This window comes from Adiantum capillus-veneris, chromosome 16 (genome assembly GCF_014529385.1).
Source record: "Adiantum capillus-veneris isolate H3 chromosome 16, ASM1452938v2, whole genome shotgun sequence".
In the NCBI taxonomy this organism is placed as follows: Eukaryota; Viridiplantae; Streptophyta; class Polypodiopsida; order Polypodiales; family Pteridaceae; genus Adiantum; species Adiantum capillus-veneris.
Window position 1 is genome coordinate 119,154,680 of NC_140946.1, and position 9,854 is coordinate 119,164,533.

The 9,854-nt window shown below is 43.7% G+C and overlaps 2 pseudogenes; one reads left to right on the forward strand and one right to left on the reverse strand.

Annotated features, from left to right (window-relative positions):
* Positions 1-597: 597 nt before the first annotated feature.
* On the forward strand, positions 598-4,882 carry LOC147439734 (uncharacterized; annotated as a pseudogene).
* Positions 4,883-6,016: 1,134 nt separating this feature from the next.
* LOC147439735 (uncharacterized) lies at positions 6,017-8,416 on the reverse strand (annotated as a pseudogene).
* Between the last annotated feature and the right edge of the window lie 1,438 nt (positions 8,417-9,854).

Consider the following 9,854-nt stretch of genomic DNA (forward strand, 5'->3'; position numbering starts at 1 on the left):
ACAGACTTTGGGATCCCGAATCTAGAAAGGTTGTCCGCAGCAATGATTTTCACTTTAATGAATCCAAATATCATTCTAAACCAGAGAGGATTGAGGAGATTAGAAGAGTTGTCTTCCAAGAAGATGGACCTGCACGTGCAAGACAAAATGTCAGGGCTCAAGAGGAGCAAGGACAGGATAGAGTGGAACCACAGGATTTTGCGCTACTGGTGGATAATCCCGTCATCGCTATCCGGTCATCGCTCTAGCTCAGCATCGTTTGAGGGCCAAGCGGAGGAGCAGCAAGTGGGGTGAGGGCATCTCCTTTTCTCGGTGGCTGTGAAGGTTGGGATGCATGCGTTTTGTGTGGGCAGAGCATTGAAGGTGAGCACAAATTTTTTTCTCGCTGAAGGGTTGGATGTGTGGGTTCCATGCATGCTTTCTGCAAGCATCTCAGGGCTTGACCATGGGGTTATGCATGAGCTTGGCCATGTGAAGAAAGGGAGTGCGTTGTGTGGCTGACTGTGTGTGTCTGTGTGTGTGTGTGAGAGAGAGAAATAGAGGGAATTATTGTCATGCTTTTCATGAGCTAATTTGGCTTGAGGTTGTGGCTAGGGGATGGCTCTTTCACCTGCTAGAAAGGGGAAGAGAACATGGCAAAGGGGTGGTTGCTCTCGCTTCACAAGAGGAAAGGCCGATGTAGAAGGGGCTACTTCTCAACCAAGGAGAAGTCCACGGAAGCACACCTTGCATGATATGGGCACACCCTCGAGCCTAAACATCCGTCCGCGAAAGAAGTTGGTGGGCTCAAGGGAATGTGGAGTTGAGACAGAGGATGTAGCAAAGGGAGAAGCACAGGAGGTATTTGAGGATCTTCCAAAGCAAGAAGAGGCAGCCAGCATCCAAGAACCAAAAGTCTATTTAAAGATTGAGCTCCCTGATGGACGGCTAGCACGCCAATGCCGCGCAAGTGCTGATTGCCCAAAGCGATCGGCCTTCATCTTCAAAAGACTACGGATGATGTCTCACCTCAAGACTTTCCATGGAATCACTGTAGAGATTGAAAAGCGCCCTGGAGGTCGCCCCCTCCACAAAGAAGCTGAGAGAAGAGCAAACCTCATGCCTAATCCGGAAGTGAAAGCTTGGCATAAAGCAGCTTTAAAGAGATTTGGCGACAAGGATAGGAAGTTTAGGCAAAATTGTAAAAGGTATCAGCACATCACGCGCATACGGGCTCACCAAGTATGGAAGGACCTCGGAAATCAGTACAAGCACATGTCAGAGGCCGCTTTTATTGAGGAATTTGTGGCTGGGAAGATGCGAGACTACATGGCAGTCAAGGCTCTCCGGCTGGCAAAAATTCAAAAGCGCATTGATGAAGGTTACAACACACATGTAAGTTTCCGATTTGTCTAATTTGATTTTCTTTTGTCATCAATTTTCATAGTATGTTTGCACACCATGTTTGATTAGTTCATTAATTTCTACTAATTCTCTAACTACCATGCTATGGACATTCACAGAAGAGGATGCATGATATTCCTCCTTGGCTTGAGGCAGCCTTGGAGGACACTGACAATGAGGACCCTTTCCAGTATGCTCCCGAAGGAGAGGACGACAATGAGAATTATGAAGACAAGAGAGAAGAGGGCCCAGGACTTGCAGAGACATTAAGCAATCTTAAGCTCGATGAGGATGTATGTGTCTAGGATTTGTAACTTTTGCTTTTTTGTGCATAAGTAATTTTGTTTAGGTGTTGAGAGCGGTGAAAAAAAATCCAGCATGCTGATGTGTTCTAATAAATGTGCATTCATTTCTAGCCTACATTGCTTGTAACTCCAACAAAGAAGAAGCTTCCGATTCAAAGAGGGAAGACACAAGAGAAAGCTATTGAAATAGGCTCTCCTGATGATGCATCTTTGTCGGCTCTCCTATTTTATGTCGGTAATAACCAGCTGACAGTTGAAAAAATAGGCCATGAAATCAGCCCTGCCACTCCGACACGTAGTAATCGGGCCTTGTACAGGTGGCTTTTGTCAACCATACCTATGTTCACAGTTTTCTAATTGTTTGATACTCACTATGTTCATGATTGTGGCATGTTGGATGTAGATTCTCTTCACATGTGCCTATGTCGCTCAACTCTCTTCGCTTTGGCCTACGAGTGGACATTGATGATCAGGCTCTACGCTTCATCTTATCAAATAAAGCATCCACGCGCACGATGAATCTATTTGCAATGTAATCACCGCCATGTTTTTGTTATTGAGTGGTATGCATTATGGTGAGCAAACATGTGCTTAACATACTCACTTTTACAGGTGGATGGAGTACACACTAGGCTCAGATGTCCTCATGCAAGTGATGCTTGTGGACTCTATGTGGTATTCTGTTGTGGATGCAACTTTGGGCAAGCAAGATTCCATGCCGGTCTTACATAACTTCTTCGGGGAGAGGGACTTTGGTGAATGCGTGCTTACATTTTTCCAATCATTTACAGGTGGTTTGTAAGGAGAGAACAAAGGGCTGCTAGATATGCTACATTGTGGATTCTCATTGACATGCTGATGTTGTCTCTCTTTGCAACAGGGAGCATTGGACATGTTGTGTTATGTATCTTGCCACACATGCAAAGATTGTTGGGCTACGTAGGAGAAAGAACCACATTCTCTACTATGACCCACTTGGGTGGATGACCATGATGGATATTGTACCTGTTTTGCACAGGTACATGGGTTGAATTTGTTCATCATAGCTTGGGGAGGTCGGTATATGAAACAAGTTGATATGACTATCAATGGTTTTTTATCTTGCTTGTTATGAATATGCATTGCTATGGAGGCGATGGCCCAAGGAGTAAAAGCTCATGATGTCCAACATGCATTGCTTGAACCTGCCACAAAATTTGAGTTAAAAGTGTTGAAAGTATGTCTCCTTGTGCTCTCTCATGCTTGGAAAATTTAGGGCATGTTAGTCATGCTAATGGTTTGATGCTGCAGGGCCCAATTCAACCAAATGCGATTGACTGTGGGTTTTATGTCATGGCTGCCATTCGCTACATAATTCAGTCTTGCTTGCAGGAGAAGAGCAAAAGCTGGGTATGCTTAGAGTGTGTGTCGAGTGCTATCTTTCTACCATATGCATCTGGATATTAATCTCATTTCTAATTTCCTTCAATCCTCTTGTGTTTGTCGATGTTGTGCACGTGAAGAAGACATGGTTCATACACGATGATGTGTTGGCATTGAGGCAAAGCCTCCATAGTTGGTGCTTAGATATAGTGGGGGGGGAATGAGATTATGGCTGGTCACCATATGTGTTGCATTTTGCGCTAGAGGGAGCCAGGTCTATGGCCATTTTGTAAAACAACCAATGACACTTTATGTATGATCGGGTTTAGGGCGAGGTTTTGTGTCAGTCTATGCACAATGGTTTTGTATCATCCTACATGTAATGTCCAGGGTTTGTGTCGATAAAGTATGTATGGCGAGTTTTATGCTGCAATATTCGTTCAAAGAAAGCAAATCATTGGCTACTGACTATGTTTATGTGGGCTTGTTTATGGCAGCTAGCCACATCCGAGATCCATATTTTGTCTATGTGCAGGTTTAGGACTATGTTTGATGTATGTGGGAAGTGGCCATGTTTATGTATACAAGCAGGTTTGTTACGGTTGGGTTTATTTATGTTTGCAGGTTTTTGGCTACGTCCAGGTTTAGTTCCATGTGGGGCTAGTGGCCATGTTTGTTTATGTTTGCAGGTTTATTTCCACGTCTGGGTTTAGGTGTGGCCAGTGTTTATGGTGTAAGCGGGCTGTATCAGAGTTTTATGCTTGAGCTCGATTGAACCCCGATTCCTCATCCATTTCTGGACATGCATCTAGTCCAGCTAAATTATTATTTATGGTGATGTTTGATTTTTATTTCCTGTTGAGTAAAATTTATGGCAAGGTCCGATTCTGCCTAAGGCGACTCCCCGATTATGTATGTCTATGGTGACTCTTTTGTTTATGGCGAGGTTTTGTAATGTGTTCCCAGTTTGTGGTGCATTGTCCTTTGTGACGAGCTTTTGGTGCAATGTTTCACGTTTATATCTGGATCTATAATAGGTGCTCGGTTTTGGGTTGGTTTATGGCTATGTCTGAGAGCCATGTATGTTTTAGGTGCTCAGTTCTGGGCTCAATTTCTTTTTGTATGCAGGTTTATGGCGAGGTCCGGGTTTAGTGATCGGATGTGATCAACGGCCATGTTTATTTCTGTATGCAGGGTTATGGCTTCGTTCGGGTTTAGTGATCGGATGTATGGTTGTTGGGCCATTTTTATTTCTGTATGCAGGTTTATAGCTTCGTCCGGGTTTAGTGATCAGATGTATGGTCAACGGCCATGTTTATTTCTGTATGCAGGTTTATGGCTTCGTCCGGGTTTAGTTATTATATGTACTCTTTGATAAGCCAATGTTTATGTGTATATTAGTGGTCCAACAACCTTTTGTTATATTGATGCATTCTGACCACAATTTATCCTTTTTATCTGGTACTCATGTATATATGACTTATCGTGAGTTCCTACAATCAAGGTTTAGTCTTTTGTTTAATAAGGTTGCAGTCCATTTCGAGTCTCCTATAACTGTCATGTAACACAAATGGCTCGATCAATTTGATGTTATGGTTTGTGCTGACTCTAGGTTTATGGCATTATGGCGAGTTTCGATGGTGTATGGTTGTTGGGCCATGTTTATTTCTGTATGCAGGTTTATGGCTTCGTCCGGGTTTAGTGATCGGATGTGGTTGTTGGGCCATGTTTATTTCTGTATGCAGGTTTATGGTTTCGTCTGGGTTGATCGGATGTATGTTCAACGACCGTGTTTATTTCTGTATGCAGGTTTAGGCTTCATCCGGGTTTAGTTATTATATGTACTCTCTGATAAGCCAATGTTTATGTGTATATTAGTGATCATGTAATACAAATGGATCGATCAATTTGATGTTATGGTGACTCTAGGTTTATAGCATTATGGCGAGGTTCGATTGGTGTTTGTGCCGAGCGACTCTAGGTTTATGGCATTATGGCGAGGTCTGATTGGTGTTTGTGCCGTTGCAGTCCATTTCGAGTCTCCTATAACTGATCATTTAACCCTTAACCGGCTTGATCAATTTGATGTTATGGTTTGTGCTGACTCTACATTTATGGCATTATGGCGAGATTTGTTTTGTGTGTGTCATGTCCCAGAGTATGGCGAGGTTCGAATGGTGTTTGTGCCGACCCTACATTTATGGCATTATGGCGAGGTTTGTTTTTAGTGTCATGTTGGGTGTGTGTGAGCTTTTTGCCAATCAATTTATGGTCATGTCCGAGATTATGGCGAGGTCCGATTGGTGGTGTTTGTGCCGACCCTACGTTTAGGGCATTATGGCGAGGTTTGTTTTTAGTGTCATGCTGAATGTGTGTGTTTATGGTGAAGTCATGCTGGGTGTGTGAGCTTTTGGCAATCAGTTTATGGTCATGTCCGAGATTATGGCAAGGTCCCATTGTGTATGGATGGAAACTATAAGGACCTTCTTCTAAGGCTGATCTGGAAGATGCAAGACCTAGCAAGAGCGAGAGCAAAAATCAGAATCCCAGAATTGGTAAAAGCATATGTACATGGCTGATGTGCACGCATCCTAAACCTAACAAAATCGCCATCAAGATCAGTTGAAGCATGACCCTTTTGGGCTCAACCTATAGCCCTATATAGAGATGCAAGACCTTGTGTTGATGCATTATGGTTTCATTTTGCTGTTGATATCAAAGAGACAACACTTCATTGTTGCGACCACTTACGAGTGATAAAGAACAAACAACCAGATTAAGACAACCCAAATGAACTTTAGGATATCTACAAACTAGTCTAGCTTCTTGGGGACCACATCATATCAATCTAATTGTTCCAAAAACAAATATATTGCAATTGTCCAAGTCATGTTCACAAAACATACATAGCTTGCAAAGTTCCAATGAGGCATGACATATGAGGATGACCCTAAACCGCACGCAAGTCATATAAAAGTAATTCGTGTCCGCGACGCATAGATCTTTTCATATATCCGTCCATCATCAAGCTTCACAGTGAGATGTCGTTCACAATCAATATGCGATACCTTGTGGTCACATGCTATGATAGAACCATTGGCCGGGTTCTCACCATCCCATAACTGTACAAGGTGGTTCATGATCTGGGAAGTTGAATTTGCAGACATGTGCTTCTGAGATAGAGGGAGCAAAGCATGGCATGTATGGCAACATACTATATTTGAGCCATCAACAAGAAGGGTTTTGCTACAATAATGCCGGCAATTAACACGTCGCCATTTCTCAAAACGCACTCGATTTTGCCCTCGCTGGTGATTACGTTTCAAGGAACCTGTGTTTCTGGTTTTTTTTGCTGGTTCTGGACAACCTTCAACTGCCTCACCTATGCCATCAATGATACACGATAGCCTGCCATTCCCAAGCCGTGTTTGTGTGACATTTGCCTGGATTTGTTTGATGCTACCCTTTCTTGGCAAGCTGATCTCCTCCAGCTCATGGAGATTCTCCAAGTTCTCCATAGAGATCTTTAATTTCTTCAGAGCAACCTCCTTTTGCTGCAATGTCCACTGTGGTAATACATCAGCCAATTGTCGCAATAACTCCCTAGATTTGTCGATACAATTGACTATCTCCATGTCAACCTGTTGCAAGTATGGTCCAATGCCATTCATATCAGTATCCAGTGCTTTGTCATCACATCCACTCCCTGTTTCAAAGACTTGGGCACATTGTTGCATTCCATCGCTGGTTCCAAGGTCAGCCATTGCATGCACGCTATCCACAATAGGTAAAATTGCATGAAGCATTGGAAAATAGCTTTGAAGTATTAACCGAAGCCCATATAGATGCTTGCATTGGGAGGACCAGTCTGGGCAATCACAGTACGAGGATTGCATGCTCACATGGTACCAAGAGTCTGATGTCATGCTTTGAATCTTGAAGAGTAATGTAGATTCGTTCACCACCTGAAGAGTTTCAGGATTAGTCTTGTATCATTGACATAGATTCTCCCCAGCAGCTAGTGCCTTTGTTGCACTCTTGCTTGAACCATACACAGCAAATCGTCTAGAATCCGCTGTCAATGAACATGCCATGAACTTTACTAAGAGGTAGATCGAAGAGAAAGTCCAAGGAGTGGGACAATAGCTCACCTAGCTCTTGCTTTTGCTTGAAGAACTCCAAGAGAGTTCCTCCCATCCAACTTCCACTCCTCGCATTGCCAACAAGTGCATGTAGTAGATCCAAAGCTGGCCTATTTATCCTCGCATCCAAGAGAGTATACTTGACATATTGCCATAGTCTTTCTACCAAATTCGTTGTGTCCACATTGCCATGGGGAAAAAGACGTCCAAACTTCGGCCAGCGTTCACGCCATACGCATGACTTCGAGCACCATCCATTGGAGACATAACGTTGAATATTTTCATGATTGGAGTAGTCCAGCAAGAGGCGCTGAAAGCGAGCTTCAAAGTCGTCCTCGGAGCTGGAGTGCATCAAGTTACACATTGAAGAATAAACATGGTCTTGCATGTGTCTTGGCATTTGCGGCAAAAGGTTCTCCACCCAAGCCTTTTTGACATGAAACCAACAAACCAGGACATGACATGCTACTTGGACTCGTTGTCCTTCACTGTGTTCAGCCCAACAAGCAGGATCATCTTTGACAGCACTCAAGATGGCATTCAATTCTTGGGGACATTTGTCTATCACAATTGCATTCGGTCGTATGCTGCCCATTCTCGAGAATATCATCCGGATGGTCAATTCAAGGGCAACGCTCTCCTGACATGTCCCAGGGTCACTTGTGCACATCATCAACCACAAAGGAATCCCTGTACCATTTTGATTTGGCAAAACAGCTGCATACAATGGCAACCCATAAACGTTTGTCTTGAATGTGCTGTCCACGGCCCATGCATTATGTTGTGAGAATCAAATACACATCTGAAGCATCCAATCATCTTGAATGATGACGACAAACGGCTTGTTGACGTCTTGCAAAGCATTTGGGTTGTATGGTTGCACATATGCGACCTTTCAAAAGCAATAAGCAACTAAATAAGGACATAAGAAAAAGGAAAACATAAAAATGAAGATAGGGCACTCCAAAGTACCTTCCCTGCGGCTTGTAACTTTAGAGCCTCCATGTACATTGCAGACCAATCATTCCCAAATGCACGACCTAGAGAAAACAAAATGGTTAAATAATTAAAGGGGTGACAGGAAAAGAAAATTATCTTGCTACCTTCATGCCGTAGGCTATATGCCAACTGTTGGACCTCCTTTGAGATCATGAAGAATCGAAAAGTTGTGCGATCTAACAAGGATGCTCGTTGCTTGTGGAAGTTTTCTTTTGAAACTGACATTTTGGCAACATGGCGACATGTTCCAACATCAAAATAATCCTCCATGCAACATTGAAGCACACTTGGATGAACAGGTAGATGATATAAGTCAGCCCGAGAGCCAGGAACATGGCCCTCATGCGTAGCACAAAGCAAAATCGTGACCTCATGAACTCCCTCACTGAATTGAACCTGTGCCTTGAAAGGACAACCGCACTTCTTCGTTTTCCTCTCTCTACGCTTGTTTTCTCCATGATGCCTTCTTGAACCACCATGATGACAAACATAGTAGTCCTCTACCTTTCCTTCGCCTACCTTGGCTGATCTTATCTTAACAAGCCTGACTTTATGGTTTATCATAATACTCTCCAGCACATCACACACATGAAGTCTATCTGTAATAATTTTTTCACTTGGAATTTTCTCACCGGCATTGCCCTACCGTCCAACCTTCTGAAACATAAGCGATTTAGATTGGAGGATAGGATCCTTCTTACATACCTGACAATTTCTGACCGCATCTCTAATGAATGAAGTAGGTATGCCATGCCTTTTGATATCTGTGCACATGCAGTTTTCATCTGATTCATAGTTTCCAACATGCTCAAATGAGCCCCTTGCTGGTCGACATGATATTGTTCTGTAATGGTTGTCCACTCCTCCTTTGGTGCAATGGCTCTGGGAGGGAGACCCTTCAAGAAGATCCTAACTGATCCATGCCGAGGGGATCCTCGGATCACAAGATTGTCCTTCATCTTGTTCCACCGTTTTACATCATGCATGCCGACATTGTGCAGCATACCCAATGTTGGCTTACAAATCCCTTGAAGATCTAATAGCATAAGGTCATAGCTCTCCCGAGAAAAGCTAAAGAAATGGTGAGAAGCATGCAACTCTAGGTCAAAAAATTGGGTCATGGGTTTCCTCCTATGGATTGAATCAACAAGGAAGGTTGAAGGGAATTCGGTAAACTCCTTTACTTGGTCACCACCACTAGAATGGGATCCTGATTCCATGGAAGCACTACTTGAGCTTGTTGATGACGAGTTGCCTTCCTCCAACTACTCATTCAAATCAAATATACGATATTGCTTTTGTTTCTCCCCATCCTTGAAAGCATCCAATCGTGCCTCCATCCTGCCCGGCATCCCTCGATCTCCCTCTGCCTTCCAGGTTACGTTTAAGTCAATGGACTGCATAACTTGTTTTGCCTCCCAAGGTACATTGAGGTCCAGCATTTTTCTGCTCTCCATACCTGTTGTGGCTTCTTCCCTCTACCCTCCTGCCTCTCACAGATAATGCGTGGCCTCTCTGCCTAAACCCCAACAGCGTGGCCTCCCCGCATGTCGACCCCCCTGAAAAGTGTGCCAAATTCAAATTTCCACCCTGATGACATGGCACTTCCCTCAGCCTTATCCCGCTTGAATTTGGCCAGCCTGCCCAGCCCCCCCCACTGTCC